We start from the raw sequence: 18,188 nt of genomic DNA, 5'->3' as shown, positions 1-18,188 counted from the left end.
CGATAAACTCTTGCGAGCAAGTCTGTTTTCAGGTGCAGCTGAATTGACAACTCCGCTGTTAAGACTTTCAAGTGTTCTTTGTCTCCCCTTGTGTCGAATCAATAAATTGGGTTTTACTTCCCTCGAAGACTGTTGCGATCCCCTATACTTGTGGGTCATCAAGCGGCAAGTGAACGTCTACCGCAGCAACAAGAGCCTCATCTTGTAGGCTTTGGAATCTCTTCAAGGGTGAAACTCGATACCCCCTCGTTGCTACCATCTTCTAGATTGCATCTTGGCTTGGATTGCGTGTTCGCGGTAGGAAAATTTTTGTTTTCTATGCAACGTTATCCTACACTTTGAACCGGGACTAAAGAGGGGACCCTTTAGTCCCACCTTATTGGTCCCGGTTTGGAAACCGGGACTAAAGGCCCAAATGGACCGGGCCTATAGCCCCGTTTTCCACTAGTGCCACATACACGCAACCATGTTCATGTTTCTTGCAAGGCAGTAAGATTATATTACATGAGTTGTAAACGTGATTATTACTTACACGGAAAAGTCAAGGCGCATGTTACTCAGTGATATAATCTAGCTCAACACGCGCTGGTGTCGTCATTATTTCCAGCAAAATGGTGATTACGTACTCCAGCAAAATGGTGATTATGTACTCCGTGCATGTTGAGGCTTTCTTTGGTCGCGGGAAAAAAATTCAAGGAAAAGTGCCGACTGACCCACATGAAAAATCATTTCTAAAAATCTTACAGAGGGTGAAAATTGCTAAAACTTTTGTTAAATGGAGTAATACAGATGAAAAAATATTAAATGGGGTAGTTAATGTCAAAAAATCAAACTGAAGGGTAAAAACTGGAATTTACTCTTATCTATTAGATAAATCTATATCTTGATAAAGTTGAGTCAATTAATATGGATCGAAGGAAGTATTGTATTTATCACGAAATGCGAAGTTTGATTCCTTTTTGTGAAAATACACGTCTGAGCCCGAGCTCATATGCTCGTGCTAAAAAATATCCAAAAGATAGTGATAGAAATATAATCTGATATTTTTACAATGAACATGAGAATGTGTTTAACTGCATGAAACATTTTGCAGAGAAATATCATGTGTGTTGGTCCATGCAAAAAAGAAAACTTGGTGCAGATTTTTTTTCACCGGTCGCTATATATGTTTTTTTCTCGGAGAATTTTATGTTCCGTTAGAGCACATGTTTATGTTCATTGTACAGTTTTTAACGTGACTTTGTTTTTTTTTTTTGCCATTTTCCTGATTTTATTATTAGGTACGGGAAAATGAGCTAGGGAGCAGAAACACCATGTCCTAATCTTTCGATAAAGTTAAATTTTATTAACTTAAAAGTGCGCATGAAGGTGATACAAATAAAATAGTTTACACTCCACATCTGCATAACAAGATGCACATAACTAAAAAAAAAAGTTTTGACAACACTTTTATTTATGCGAGAAAAGAAAAAAGGAAACTATGGCGCTGGACAACTGATCCATAGACTACACCTCCATCTATGATAGGTAAAAACCTCCTTGTTTGCTCGCTCCACCTCGATACATGCGCCTCCTTGTGCTCCATTCACTGCAGATGGGACCGCAAGCTAATCTATTGCATAAACGAGTGAAAAAACCTGCAAAAAGGATGTACTTTTGGAGCACATCAAAAGAGATTTAACTACTAAAATGCAATTCTTCTTATTTCATTAAGATCAATTTTATTTAGCTCCATTTTTTATGTTTATAGTCTCGCATTGATATTTTTTGTGTATACCTTTGAAGAGTGTGGTCAAGTCCAAAGGAACTCTAACGCCGTTTGCGTGTTCGTGTGCTAAGAACCTCGTTATTGTAGTGTGTTAATGTTGTATCATGAGGTCAAGCCCAAGGTTCGGATTATCAGTAAAATTTTACACTTATGTCACTTAGATATTATTATTGTTGATGTGACCTTTTGTATCTGGTCGCATTGTGGAAATGTGTAAAGTTGACTTGTCTATGATATGAATGAATTGATGTTGTTGATATACTCCATGTGCTATGAAATAGCTTAATGTGTTGTGAAATATGTAAATGATCTTAGAAAGAAATAATAGGCCAAAAAAGAAAAGAAAAAGGATAATTGCAAAGAGTGAATCAAAGATGTAGTAACCGATGCGTCACCTATATGGTAACAAATAATCGTATATGTCTGATTACGCTGGTACACTCAAAGGACACGGTCATTCACTCACAAGCCTTACATATCAATGAAAAACTCGTGGTGATAGAGCCATTATCTTTTGTCAAAGTGGTTTTTAGCCCATGTCCATAGTGTCAATATGTACTAACGTGTAGATGGTGATGTGGGGTTAGTGGTAAAGTGTCAAATGATAGAGCTCGCCCACGGCAGTTTGGAGCTCCATGATCCGCAACTCCATATCCAGTCTCGACACGGTGAGCACATTGAACATGACACTCATGACTTCGATCGATTTGTTGGGTTCCCGAGTGACCTCACTCATAAGAGGTCCCATGAAAAAATTTGACTCATCGTCCATGGTAGCCTTCCACTTCTGTACTCGGGTTTGGATGTTGGATTTTGGTGGAGGAGCTAGATCGGCAAGGAAAGGTTGGCAATGTGGCTCTGATACCAAATTATTTGCCTCTCGGTTCACTTAGTGATATTAGTTTTGGTTTGGATTACATTAATTGGTGAAATTGGAAGTAGACGAGGAAGAAGAGAGGAAGAGAGCTGGACCCCTCTTTTAATCAAACTAGTTGAATGCACGTGTGTTGCTACGGTTTAATAAAGTTGTCATCATCATCCAACACATCCTTGCTCCCGATGAATATCACGTCAGACTTTTGAAATTTCTTTCCTCTCCACACATTTAAAATAATGCACATGAAAATTACTCATGCTTGTGTAGGTTTTGCTGATTGCGACCTCAATTTATGCCACTTATGTTTAAGTATATCCGTGAAATATAGGCCTTTTACTTGTGAATATATATAGGGTGTCCTTGCTCACCTATAACTTTCCACATTCTTTTATAACAGATAATTTGTCGGGTAAAAATGCAAGAGACAGGGAAATCCATGTGTGAACCGAGTTTCGGGGAAATCCATGAATGAACAGAATTTCGACGGTATAATTGTACATGTTGAGTGACCAGAATAAACAATAAATTTTCAGGGCACACCAAAGATTAAACTTGTTGCTGCTATAAGATATATATGCTACCATACAGGGCTAATAGAGAGAAACCTTGTCCAGGTGCACATGCTAAGCTAGGTGATGAAATCTCATGTTTTTTGCTGCAGACTCCTAACTATTGCGATGAAAACACGAAGGTTTGCACTCAAAAATACTACCTCCATCCCCAAACTTAAGGCTTATACTTTTTTGAAAAGTTAAACTAAGTAAAGTTTGATCAAACTTTTTGCCCCCTTCCATTTCTTTGATTAATTACATCAAACCTTCACACTCGACAAAGATCGTGCAATTACATATATTACAAGAAAACAGTACCATAGTCACCCTACAGTTTGAATTTTTTGAGCACTAATGAGATCGCTAGTTTTCATGAAAAAAAATGAAAAAAACTATGATGAGGATAGATTGTATCAGCTTATAAAAGTGCAATTCTCACAGACAATTAAGTATACCTTCTGCATTAGAAGCTCACTCCATATAAACTTATTATTACAATCATGATAGCTTGTAATAACTCCAATATAAAATATAAGCTAATCACCTGACAAATGAAACTATTTTTACACTTTATTTGAAGCTAACTAAAAATGAGAGTTTATTAGATTGTATACACATTCATGTGCATTTCAAAGGCCCACCAACATCTCTGTGCCAAAAACGCAAAATTGGTTTCCATTTCAATTAAGCTCTAGCAATTCCCGCACAAATCAGAAAAGGCATAACAGAGGTGATGAATATTTCAGAAATGTGGTCTGACATTGTGGTCAGTAAGCAACAAATAAGCAGCATGAAAGGAGAAAATAAATGTGATCAGGAGGCGACCTCAAATTTTACTGCATAGTTTTCGTTCATGGATCCATACTTTGCACCAACACTAAAGAAAGAAGTAAATAATAGCAAGAAAATTATCCTATATTCAACGTGGACAAATATTTGGCAAATACAAGAGAAAATATAGGTATACGACGAAGATTAAATATACAAAAAATAATGTTCTCTTCAAAGCACCAAAAAGACCACCATGCATCATTTTCCTAGGAGATTCTTGTTCCTAGGAGATGAACCTGCCGTAGAAGAACAAAACAACTTCCATGACCAAAATCTCCACGATTTGGATAGAAATTTCTGGATTTAGTTTGTGCTTTCCATGTTTTTTTTATTAAGTGGTGGCATGATAGCGCACTACACGATCACGGAGCCGTCCTCCCTGGCATAGCCAGAGACCACCAGGTCACGCCTGTCCGCCAGCACGAACGTCTCCAACACACTCCTCTCTTCCGAATGCTTGACGGCCGTACCCGCAGGTGGCAGGATAGGCTCGGGATCACGATGTCGTCGTTGCTGACGCTGGGTTGGGCGAGGAGCGAGAGCTTGAGGGAGATCACATGTTGCACACCGAGCATGCAGGATATCAAGTCAAGTATCAACTGATCTTCCAGTCGTTCCTGCTGACGCTCCACGTAGGCATCCTGATGCAGTCTTAGCGGTATCATGGAGGTGGTGCTGAAGCCGTTGATCTTGATCGTCTGAACTGGGCGCACAATGACCTTCATGGTCGGTTGAACTTGGCGGCTCGAAGAGAGCACGCACATAGCTAGGCAGTAATTTCTGGTCGGGAGAAAACACACAATAAGTTCGTGCGCTGGAAGAAAATGGTAAGCTAGTGATTGTTTTCCATGTATTTAAATTTCCTGATGGGCATTTGGCTGATTGCTTTCACGTCATCATGGCGATCCTTTGATTTAGCGATTATCTCATTAAATTCATATGTTTACTTCCTTAAATATTTGAAGTAATCTTTGGACGCCCATGTGATCCGACGGTGTTGATTCTTCTAATGTTTAGCTATTGTTTTTAAGGGCATCTCCAGCGGCGCGACGCAAACGGTCGCTGAGCGACCGTTTTCGTCCGCCGTGACCGGAAAGCGTCTGGGGCCTGTTCCAGCGGGGCGACGGAAAGTGACCGGGCCGTCCGTGGAGACGCAAACCTGGCCCATATGCGTCAGGTTTGCGTCTCCGCGGACGCTCGGCGGTCGCGCCGAGTGTCCGCCGAAAAAGACGTAGGACCCGCGCGTCAGTGGCTGGAGGGCGATATTATTCCCGCCACTGGCCATTCCCCGCGCCAAATTGGAAACTAGACCGGCGCGAGCAGTCCAGAAGCGATGGACGTCCTCGCCGCCGCAGCTACCGCCATGGATGCGGAGCAAACCCTCGCACCCGCCGCCGCCCCACACTCCCCCGTAGCCACGGCCATAGCCAGAATGGAGACTGCAGCTCCGGCGGAAGCAAAGCGGGCCGCCGACGGCGGCGGCCGGGAGGCAAAGCCGAAGGCGGCAAAGAAGGTGCTCTCCGCGGAGGATAAAGTCCTAGAGGCCGCGAAGCGTCGCGGGCGGCGCAAGAACCAGAAGATCAAGGCTGCCGTGGCCGCCAACCAGCGGGCTTGGCAGATGCAGATCAAAGCCGGCGTCGCGCAAGTAGCCCTCCATCCGACCTTAGCGGAGGGCTACATGATCGTCAAGAGAGAGGGGATCGCCGGCGTCGCTCCTCCGGCCTCTTCGGTCAGCTCGGTAAGTTCCCAGCTGCGCCCTGGAACTCCCGCTCCCTTGCAGGGCCACGCGGCGTCGCGGTTCGCCTCCGGCCTGCCGCCGGTGAAGTTGACCGGAGCGGCGGTTCCCGACCTCAACCGGACGCCTAGAAGCGGTGACTCCTGCCCGGGCGCGACACAGAAGACGCGCCAGGTGCCGGAGGAGAGCATGCCGCAGCCCTGCATCCTGTTCGATGAAATTGCGCCGCCTGCCCCGACGATGGACGACCCGGTACGTGAGTTCTGTCAATGTGTGCGAGTGCCCTGTATCATGCGTCTGATGTCCGGTCGTTCGTAGGACTATTGGAAGGACCGCCATGATTCAGACATCCAGGAAATTATCTACGGTGGCGGCTTCGTTCGCGATGACTGGCCACCAAGAAGAAGGGGGAGAGCCGCAGGACACAAGGCTTCGTCGACGCCGAGGACAAGTGTTTGTGTGAAGCGTGGCTGGCAACGACCCAAGATTGTATCAATGATGCCCAGCAAAAGGGCAAGGTCTATTGGGCCAAGGTCTTGCAGCAGTACAACGAGACCAGGATGCACCCGCCCTACCATATCACAGGCCGTCGGACGGAAGAGTCCCTCCGGAAAAGATGGAACTACATCAAACAAGAGACAAGCAAGTTCTGCTCGGCGGTCGAACATTCTATTAACAACCCCGTAAGCGGCACCGGCGTCCTGATAGTGGTAAAGACGATAGAACCATCATCATTCTAGTCAATTTGCGTCATTGCGTCAATTTGCGTCATTGTACATCATTGCGGCTATGATTGCAGGTATCCCGCGCCTTGCAGAAGTTCAGGGCGACGCACAAGAAGGGCTTCCATATGGTCCATTGTTGGGAGGTGCTCAAAGACAACAACAAGTGGATGATAAGCTTTGCGGCCTACCAAGAAGCTGTGAAGAATGGGACAGCGGTCACCCTCGACGGCGAAGACGACGATCAAGGCCGTCGAGTCCTTCCACCTCGTCCACGAGGCCATAAGGCTACCAAGGCCGATCTTGTCCGGGAGGCGCAGGCCATTGCGTTCACGCAGAGCATGGAGAAGATTATGGCCGACAACCGTGCCGCCATGGCTGCTAGGGACGACAAGAGGCGTCTGGAAAAAGAGACCGCAGCTGCCATCTACCAGAACCTCGCCAAGGAGGTTCTCGATGTCCAAAGGCTGGACATCGAAGCCAAAAAGGCAGACGCCGAGGCCAAATTGCGTGCAGAAGACACAAGGATCATGCTTGCCGACTTGAGCGGCGTCGACGACGACACCAGGGCATGGTTCATGAAGAGGCGCGCCGAAATCCGCGCGCGAGACGTCTTATCGCCGGCGCCATGCGCCCAGCACCTTGGCCTCCTTTTGGACACTTTTTTTATTGCTGTTCAGGCCTTGTTGTGCCCCTTTTGCTCCACCTTGCGCCGTACGAGCTGCAAAGTGTGATGAACTTGTTTCAGCCCTCAATTTGCGGCTGTAATTTCGTGCAAAGTCGACGCTATTTCATCTTTTTTGAATTCTGGCCTGCGCCCAAAATGCGTCGCGCCGCTGGAGCCAACCCCAGACGCAAACGGACACACGACCATTTCCCCGTCCGCCAGGCGACGCAAACGGACGCCCGCGGACAATTTGGGCGTCCGAAATGCGTCGCGCCGCTGGAGATGCCCTAATGGATAGGATTGCTCCAATGTTTGATATCAAAGTGCACACCATCCCAACTGCAATATAATAGTATTCACATGTTTACTTCCTTAAATATTTGAAGTAATCTTTGGACGCCCATGTGATCCGACGGTGTTGATTCTTCTAATGTTTAGCTATTGTTTATAATGGATAGAATTGCTCCAATGTTTGATGTCAAAGTGCACATCATCCCCAACTGCAATATCTTTACTATTAAAGTGAAACCTGCGAATGCCTGGTGTCACACGTCCAGTAATTTACAATGGATTTGCCACCCGGTTCTTTTCTCTCTTATCTCTTTATCCAACCGCAACACACTTCCCTTAAAGATTTGGGGTTGCTAGATATCTCTTCCTTGAATCAAGGGATTTGTTACATGGACACATTTCAAGATCAAAGATAGAAAAACTAAGCGCCTCAATTCTCTACTCCACCTCCAACATGTCCTGAGATCCAAGCAAGAAATGATTTATGTCTATGTGAAGCACGCCATCTGCCTCGAGCTCCGCCATGAACGTCAAGCAGTTCCCCAATAATAATCGTCGATTACTGCACCTCGCCAACGAAGCGCCGCCGGCCCCAACTACGCCCTTCGATGTCTTCCCGCACCGCCCTCCGCATCGACACCGAATCCATCTGCCGTAGGCTCTATGCAACGGCGCACGACTGCCCACCCCGCCTTCCTGCTCTTGACATCGACAGATCCCGACACCTAGAATGGCGGTGACCTGCACTCGAGCGCCCGCCTGCTCATGGTCAGCAGCACCGGCCGCGTCGCCGGCTCCATGACCACCATACTCTCCAAACTCCACCCCGACGTAAACATCCTCATCGGCGGCAGGAACAGGTAACTTCCACATCGGTGATTTCAGTTGCACCCTGTATGTTTGAAATGGGAGCCTTTAGTTTCAGGATATAAGTAAATTGATACATTTGAACGACCAATGCAAACACGTGTTGTTTATTTTTCTCTGGAAGTGTCAGGGACATGTACTTGCTTTTTAATTAGCTAGCCTGTGTTTGTTTGTGTTCTGATTTGCCTGGGAGAAAGGCGAATCTTTGATATAGAGTTTCTGGAGAAAAGATACGACGGCTGGAAGAAGCACTACATGGTCAGTAATGCAAAAAAAAAAAAAAAAAAAACCGCTGATACATCATTTCTGATTTATACTTCGGTTCCTATCTTTCATGCATTTATCAAGGCAAATTTGCGTACAGCCGTAGTTGATGGATGTTTTTCGGCTATTGATTTTTCCTGATACGCCATGACAAAAATATAACTGAATATATGCAGGTTTTATCTCCTTCGACACTTTTCATGTTTAGTTCGAGGGCATAGTAGTGGTAAAATTATTGGTTGCCGTAGTACTGATGTAACGGCTGATTGTCATGTCCGTCTATATAATGTTAGCATGAGTAAAATTCTTTATTACTTACTCAAATAAGAAGCAGATTTGAGTAAACGACATGGCCTCTATGTTGCATTACTCAAAACCTATCCTGGTTTTTGTTCTGTTCGACATGAGGATCTAGGAAATGCAATTCATTGGTCAGACGATCCAATCTTTTGTATCCAGCGGCCTCAATCTCTCATGTATGTGCTCTACCTCTCCTTTCTTTCTACTGCCATCTATCTTTGTTTCCATATTATATTACGCCTTGCGGCCAAATATATTGAGAAGGTGTAATTTATTAGATATCAGCTTTGTGGCTTTGTACTGAGATAGTAGTTCGCCTGTCTGTCCCATGTTTCTATGCTATATAGCATTTTACAATGAAATTGGGGGCTTTGTCTGCTGTTTGTCTGATTTCATTTGCAATGAAATCGAGGGCTTTGCCCCTCAATTCGAAAAAGGAGCATTTTACATTATTTTCTTTCATACTTGTATCAATAGTGCATCGAACAAATATTCAGTGTCTATGATTCATGCCATATAGCATTTACACTCATTTCCTTCTTCAGTCTATACTCTATGGTAAAGATGTAAATGACAGAGCATGTTCTTATCAGTATATCCACGATCATCTCTAAATGAATGTGGATGGATCAGGATAACTATTGGCATATTTCATTTATGATAGTCCCTCATACACCATGTCCTTGCACGTCTTTCTGCTGGAGCTCTGCAGTGAGGTGAGTCAGCCAGCACCCGACCAGGCAGGGTGGCCACAATGTGTTTTAGTTTTACTGATTTCCATAGTATTGTAGGCGTTGATAAGAAAAAAACTGGAGAATGTATACAATGCGATCGTGGTTATGCTTAATGCATTTTTTAAATATCTTATAGGCATGTAGTACCGTCAGGGAATGAAAAAAATTTGAGCCCTTGAGGATTGGCATGTCCAATTCGAATCTTATCCGTGATCTGTAGGGTTTTACCTCTGGGCATTTAACTAGGGTTTTTTTTTCCGGATCTTCTGCTGCCATTTGGATATAATTCATCCATGGATCGATATTGTGAAAATTATCACTTGGTGTGCATTAGCAATTCACATTGTTTTCAGCCTGTTGTGAATTTCCAAATTGTTGTGAAACGTGACCTTTGAATCTGCTAGGCACACCTGAACTCAACTATTGAAGTTTGAGGCACCAATTCCCTGACATTTGTTTTTCTCTAAACACTGACAAGATGAATATTCCTGCATGCTCAGCCATGTAGCAGAAAAAAAACCTACTTTTTTCATATTGTAAAGACTTAATTCTTGTTGTCTCGGATATCAATGGTTTTGTTGGTTGATGTCTATGGTTGTGTTAGTATTATCAGGAGGGTCAGTGGATTGATACTTCAAAAATAGGAACAGAGCTATTGTTATCAGCTCCTAAATTCTGATATTTTTTTGTTGGAGTTGCAACTAATCCATTCCAAAAGTTTCTACCACACTTCCTCTTGAACTGGTTAATTTGGTTTCTGTAGTGCACAACGTCATGGGGCTCAAGGTAACATTATCAAAGTACAATAATGCTATATTGGTGAAGTTCTGTTGTTCATGCAGTTCGTGCCCACATAGCTTGTTTAAACAAGAGAAATTTATACTGTAGTTGCAGCTAGAATTGTGTGGGAAATTTATACTGTTCCCTTAGTCAACACACACGTGGTGAGCAGAGGCGTGACACGAAGCTGACCTCGGATTGCCTAGTCGAGTTATAGGTGGCCAGGTAGCAGGAGCATATGCTCCCAAGTTCAAATATGGATTTCCTTTTACTTTCGTACTAATTAGTTATTACAAGTTGCAAGAACTGAATCAGCGGAGGCAGAAACGGCCTCATGGCATGATGGCGAGTTTGATCAACAGAGCGTGCTGCATAAAAGGAATATAGCTGCCCAGTTTGCATCGAATGTCCGAATGCGCATGGTGCTGTACTGCTGTAATTCTGCTCTGCTGATCTCATGACAAAGGCTGTCGTCCATATATGTGGAACCGACTTCCTTCACTCAAATCGTCTTCACCAGCTTATGGCTTATGGAGTCATGTAGAAGCCCAAGAACCTGTGATGATCCAGGCTCAGTTGAGCAGTTGAGCACGCAGGCCCGCTTTGCCGGCCTGCCCGGGAGCAGCTGAACCAAAACAGGAGCTGCATGCAAAGATGGATGCTCTCAGACCTGGGTACATAACATACAGAGAACTCTGCAACACCAGCTCAAACAAAAACAAAAAACTGCAACACGGCAAAAATGCACGAAAGAAGCATCCTTCGGCAAAGCCTCGTGTTGTGTGGTCTCTGGACCCTCATCAGCATACTTACAGATGGAGGCAGCTCGTATTCAGAACTGCATTTCAAGATATGATCTGAGTGACCAGTTCAGCTGCCCGAGGGTTACTGTCTGCCATGTTGCAGTTTGAGAAGCTAATATGAACTCTGCCAGTATGTAATGTCTCAGCTTCTTGCTGAAACGTGAGAATTGACGTGCGGCTATTGTTAGCACAACGCTTGCAGCTTGCAGGAAACCATCGCTTGACCCTGCAGATACAGAAGTTGAGACCGGACAGAGTAACACTGGCCTGGATCTGCTCACAGCAAACATTAGTTGCCTATGTTCAGACGAAACATAAAAGGCTTTGAGGGATTTCACATTCGAGGCAAAGTGTAGAGTGGCTTGAAGATTGTTGAAAGTTCATTTCAGTGCATTTTGGAATGGCTGACGCACACCCCACTTGTGCATCCCTGTTGCATGTACTATGCCATGACAGTTTCTTCGGAAATATGCAATTCAAATTGCTCTAGTCTACATTCCCGAAGAAAATACCCATGTGTTTTCTATTTAGTTGTATTTCACCTGACATAAAATGAACTACATAATGAATACTGTAAACAAAAAGAGTGGAACTATACTTGTAACAGGTAAGCTTCTAAATATCATTCGATACCACTGACTATAGGCACCCTACTGATACTGATTCAGTTTATTAGAAAAACGTTTCCATACATATGGGCAGATACATAACTGTTAGCAAGGCCAATGTTTGAGCAAATATGGAGATGTGGTTAGACATACAAAACTTCATTGTATTATTAAACTAACTTATAATTTGGTGAAGACATGCATATGATGAACTCTGACATGTTACAGTAATAATGATTTCATGAGTGTCTACTCGTATGCATCTCTTAGTTAAACCATATTATACACTTCTTATGTTCAGTCTTTCTCGAGCCACCATGGGTTGTGCTCACTGATGAATCACATTTTCGATAAAAGGAATATATTAATATCAAAAGGTACCAATTACACTTAGCCTCCGCAACAACGTGACACCCTAGTGGCAGTGCGGATGCACACAGCCAAAAAAGAAAACTAAAAAATAAAAGTCCCGCTACAATATTCCAGACTTAGCAACAATAATATAACCACCAACGTGACAACACCTGAAATACAGACTCTCCAAAAAAGACGCCTTCAAGAAGGGAACGGTGCACCAGCGCCGTCATCGCCTGACCAATGGTCTTAGGTTTTCACCCTGAAGATAGTCCCCGCTCTCAAAACAATGCCTCCAACAAGATCATTGTCAGGCACAACCAGTTAAGGTCAGCTCTTGGATTTTCACCCTGAAAGGTGGACTCTGAACTTCACATGTGATGTCGCCCCCCACTTGCATACCACTGCTGCGGAGCCCGAAGAGCCAAGCAAGTCCCTCAACATCGCGGAGACTTGAACCTCCTTCAGCAAGTCCACCAATCCGGCCTTCATGATATTTGTTCTTCTGACTTCACCATGGACCAAAAAGTCACTTGATGTCAACACATAATAGAGCTTTGCGCCGCTCCCTCCGAAACAAAACAGTCGTAATAAAAACATGGGCGCGCGCGATCGAATACCACCCGATCCAGCAAACTCCAGGCAATAGATGCACTGTTCCATTCGCCGGCGGAGCTTTCCGGAACTCATCTCTCTAGCCAGATCAAGGAAAACTGACCGTCGGAAGGTCTTCATCTTCGCTTGTGAGAAACCCAATGACCGCCGCCAAAACAAAGCAAGACCAGCAGCCCCCATGCCGCCAGTCACTCCTGCCGGATCACCAGGGAAGAAGATGGCGGCGGCGCAGATCATGCGTACCCCCGCTGAATCGCCGCCGGGGGCGAAGGCCACCACCTCTCCACCCACTCCTCCATGGCTACCAGCGAAGTGCATCAGTCCTCGGCCAAGCAGGCGTGTCGCCCGGCGTCCTCCACCGGTGCCTCATCGCCTCCCATGATGCGTCGCCGTGGAAGCCCTCTCCTCCCCATCGTCGTTCGACGGAAGGGGCGCCACCACCGCCATCGAAGCCGGCAGCAGCGGGTGCTAGGGTTTGGGGAGGGATCCTCTGCCGTTTCCCGGGAGGGAGTTGGGAGAGGAGGTAGGGTTTCAGGTCTCCTGCCTCCATTGAAGAATCATATAACTTTTTTTCCAAAATGGAGGATGAGACCACTGGCCTCTGCACTGAGAAGATGCATACACCGTTTTTCAACAATGGATGTACAAAGAGCATATATTAAAAAAAATCCAAAGCCTCCACATAACACTTATAGGCCCGACAATGGGTGAAGATCATGTCAACGGAGCCTTATGCCGGGAAAACAAATAAATCCCTCCGTCAGCTACAAACCGGGGAGGATCATACACCTATTATATGATCTAACCGTAAATCTGTCCCACACGTGCGACCAAGTTTCTCAGAGACTCTCCGGCTCTATTCTAACTCAACTTTGTTCTCAACTCACTATTCGACAAAAGACACACAACGAACACTCAAACAATAGATCAAGAGAGATGGTACAATTTATCTCATTTCTGGAGCCTCACATCCATCTACACCATACATTTTTCTGAAAATCTAAAACCTCACGGATGTGTCATACATGAAAGAAAATCACATAAGAAATATACAATTAATTACTAATTAGTACAAGACTAGTCCACATCACAGCTATATTGCCAAATATTTTCAAAGTTGGACTATGTCCTAAAGGTCATCTATTTGCAATTTGAAGAGAGTAAAACTTCAGAGACATAAATTAGGAGTTAACTAGTCATCAACCTGTGCATTCACATTAGCTGAATAATGGTGTTGCGCAATAAATAATAGTACGCATAAACTCAAGTTAGAAAAGGCTCATTATGGACTGAACCAGTGATCTATTATGAAGACAGATAGTGACCTCGTTATTATATCACCTAGATTATCTTTGTTATTTCATACTCTTAGATTTTACATTTTTATCATAATGAGGATAGTCATACGTTGGATACTATGTTCAACTGAAATGAGCCTACAAATAGTGTAATAACACTTTCAAATCGACCCCAGGAGACTACCTAATCCCCACAGCCCTAGTCTATCGTTATTGCGGTGCATGTGAAAAATACATACACATTCACAAAGACTTGACTAACATCAAACAAATGGAGTATTTGAGAAGCATGAGCTACATTGAAAACAAAAATAATAAAGTACCTAACAGATGCAACGATGGTGTTAGAAAAATTACACCAAAGCGGCCATGAAGAGACAAACTCATAAGGAACTCTGTAATTACACTAAATTTAATACTTGTTTACATTATTTTTATCATATTATCCTATGAAAGACTATATGTTGTAGATTTCTTAGCTAGTTGTCAACCATGCAACAATGTTGGCGAATATTAATTATTATGTTCTTTGTTATATGGGTTGCAATGTATGTGAGTAAAACTACATCGGGATTTTATTAAAAGCCTTTTCTTTCTTACACATTGGCTCATAAGAACATAACGAAATGGAACCACCTTAAAAATAAAAATAGAAACGGGACAAAAGTGCACGCCTCTTTGACTTTATTTTCTAAAATTAATGGATTGTATAGTGTATGTGTAGATATTATATGATCGTTATTCTCCGTTCTAATATTATCGGATATACTTCTTGAGATTTCCAATATCTTACTAGAGCCTTGTAGTGTATGATTACTAAGAAAATTTTATAAATTTCTAGAGTTTTATTGAACTATTGGCATGATCAATTTTTGGTCAAACATTTCCTACAATTTAATGCTTCCAATAATAAGTGCATAACATGCTGATGCTTTATATTACTTATTGAAATATAATCTCTTATAATAGTCACAACCGAACAGAAAAAATATTTTGGGTTCTACTATTTTTGCATGCGTTAAATTTTATTTATTTATATGCTCACTCACTAGTACAGATCGGGCTGTCACACATGGTTGAAATGGCATGTCGCACACGATAAACCTACCCGTCACTATGTAAGGGTAGGCGATACACCAAAAGAGCGCACACGGTTTATTTAACCGTGTGTGATGGGGCATCCTTTCACACACACTTTTTTTTATCCAACCGTGTGCGAATAAGATGGCCTTCGCAGACGAGTTTTCTCTTCTAATTGTGTATGTTTCGTACGATCGCAAATGTCTTGTGTTTCTAGTCGTATGTGTTCATCTTATTTCACACACGAGCTAGCAGTAACCGCAGCAGATGTGTGCTCAACTTAACACTCATGGAAGTATGGTATCAAATCTCAATTATATTCCACGACACGTTTGGTACATCATTTCTATAGATAGAGATAGATACAAAAAAATAAGAGAATATGTGGCTTTTCTTGGTTACGACTTCGTCTGCGCGATGATGATTTACCTTGCAAGCTGGGATGTCATAAGCATAAGCATTGACTTGGAGCATATTGAGGGGCATAATCCAGTCATGAAACTACTTCTCCCTTAAATGTAGAAGTTGCAACCTGCAATTATTTGTCAAAGGATATAAAAATACAATTCAAAATGTTCTTCAACGTGAGAATGTTATACTGTTGCCTGCCAAAACCCACCGGCGAGCACCGACGAGCAACACGAAGAGCCGGGAGGCTCCTAGGACTGCTGGTGGGCCCTGGTCCCTCGGGCGACGGCCCGCAAAACTCCGGCACACGTCCTGGCTAATGCGAGGGCGTGCCACCTGACCTATACCTGGTCAGAAGGTGATGGATTGTTTCAATTAGTTTCCTGCATGGCAGACACGTCAACATTAAATACGAGCCCCGATCGGCTCTCAGGTTACCCTGTGAATCGGCTCAAAGAGCCGATTGACCCATGGTTCACGTTGGATTTACGATAACATGGGGATCCTGCTTTATCAATACCAAGTTAAATCAATCTACGACGGTCTAGGGTTTTCAACGCATAACCGGAACATCCTACGCGTAGTTGAGCCTCGGCGGATACGAAAGATAATAGAAAACTAGTCCTAAAAGAGGCCTAAAAACCAACACGAAGTCGATTCCGGAACAATCCCTCTAGGATCAGCAAACCATACCTTACGCACTACCTGGATCGTTCAACCCGTTTGCAAGGCCTAACCATGCGGATATCAAACTAATCCTTGGAGAACAAGGAACAACTGTAACAGATCAGATCTACTAAATAAAGATTAAGCAAGATGCTGCCCTTACACCCAAGATAGGTGCAAAGGCAGCTAGATATTGAGGGGCAGCGTAGCTAAGCAAGCATATCAGAAAAGTATCGACGTCAGCCCCAAAATACCTACGATAACGGTATTGCTCGCCATCAACAAGGCTTCAGTACGAGCAATACCAAACAACGAATAAACCGATACTGCCTAGATTGCAAGGCATGTCGCTTACCCGGAAGAAACCCTCGAAACAAGGGGTGGCGATGCGCCTAGATTGGTTTGTTGTGAACGTGATCGTCCTCCTTTCTCAATAACCCTAGGTACATATTTATAGTCCGTAGACTTTCTATCTTTGGGATAAACCTAGTTGTGTACGACTAAACTCTATCTCTTAATTCTAAACTGAAACGTGATCTACCCTAATGTACAAATATACGGGCAATCTAGCCCAAACTCTCGCACGAGGCCGATTCAGAGACACTTTATGTGCATGTCCTCTAAGCCCATCTCAATCACGGCCCATCTCCTGCTCTGGCTAAATTCTGGTGATAACACATGCCCCCTGGTTTTGGCAATAATAATTCCAAAACCACTCTGTTTTCCTTCATCGGGTTACGCGTTGCAGAGCAGAACCGCTTCAGTGTCTTTCCATCATGATGCCTTGTCTTCTCAACTTCTCCGCACTGCACGATTGACAGTTTTGGCACCGCATCCTCGAAAACTGCCCGAGCATTGAATCATCTCCCACTATATCCCCTTTATTTAACCGTATCCGAGCAGTTCGCCTCCTCATCCTCTCGCTCTGCATTAGCAAACGCAAAAAAACCCTCCTCTGCAACCATGGACTCCTCCTCCTCTGCCACTTCGGGTCTCTCCTTCCAATCCTCCTCCTCCCGCGAGCCGACGCCGGAGTACGACCCGATAGCGGCGTACGAGGCCCGCGCCCCAGAGTGGTGGGACGAGAGGGATTGGGACTTCGCCGTCGGGTCAGAGGATGACGAATCCTTGACCGACGGGGAGGATAACCTCCAGTTCCTCGTGGACGGGGAGTTGGAGGAGGAAAGCGACGACGACGCCTTCTCCTGGGGCGAGGACCTCTCCTCCGACGGAGAGGATGAAGCGGAGGACGACACCTCCTCCGATGACTACCCGCCGGCGAAGCGCTTCCGCGCATAGTCGGAGGACGATGACGACGACGACGATGACGAAGAAGCCCCTGCCGATGGCTTCAGCAGCAGCGACGAAGACATCGCCGGCAGCAGCGCCGATAGCGGCGAGGACGGCGACTACGAGGGCAGCGACGGCGCCGGCCCCTAGATTAGGGACTACTAGAATAGGGCTAGTAGTAGTGCATTTAGGCAGCAGATCTCCTTTTGTGAGCAATCGGCTCTTATTGTAAAAATCCTCCTTTAATCAATGAAGAATGCCTCGGTTTGATTTTCCCGATTGTCAAAGTAGGTCAACGCTCAAAGAGCCGATGGCAACGCATCGGTCTTTTACCAAAAACGCCAGCAAGGCCAGACTCAGTTACCCATTTAGACCGGTCCAAGCGGTTATTCCCCAAATTTCAAACGGTAACCCGTGACCCTCGTCTCAGATCCCCAATTGCCCATCGAACAGATTCAACTCGCGGCAACACGAATCCCAGATCCCCAACCGCGCAGATTCATCTCCGCCGGCGAATCAGATGGCGGAATCGTCCAATGCCAACGCGACGGTCTCTGGCCTGAAGGTAACCCTTAACTGCCCCTCGCCATCCGAGCATAGTGTTAGAACTAATAGCAAACATCTGAATTAATGCTTTATTCCACCATTAATTTTAGGTATCAGACATTCTGTTGCCGCA

Source organism: Lolium rigidum, chromosome 5 (genome assembly GCF_022539505.1).
Source record: "Lolium rigidum isolate FL_2022 chromosome 5, APGP_CSIRO_Lrig_0.1, whole genome shotgun sequence".
In the NCBI taxonomy this organism is placed as follows: Eukaryota; Viridiplantae; Streptophyta; class Magnoliopsida; order Poales; family Poaceae; genus Lolium; species Lolium rigidum.
Note: the sequence above shows the minus strand (reverse complement) of the source record.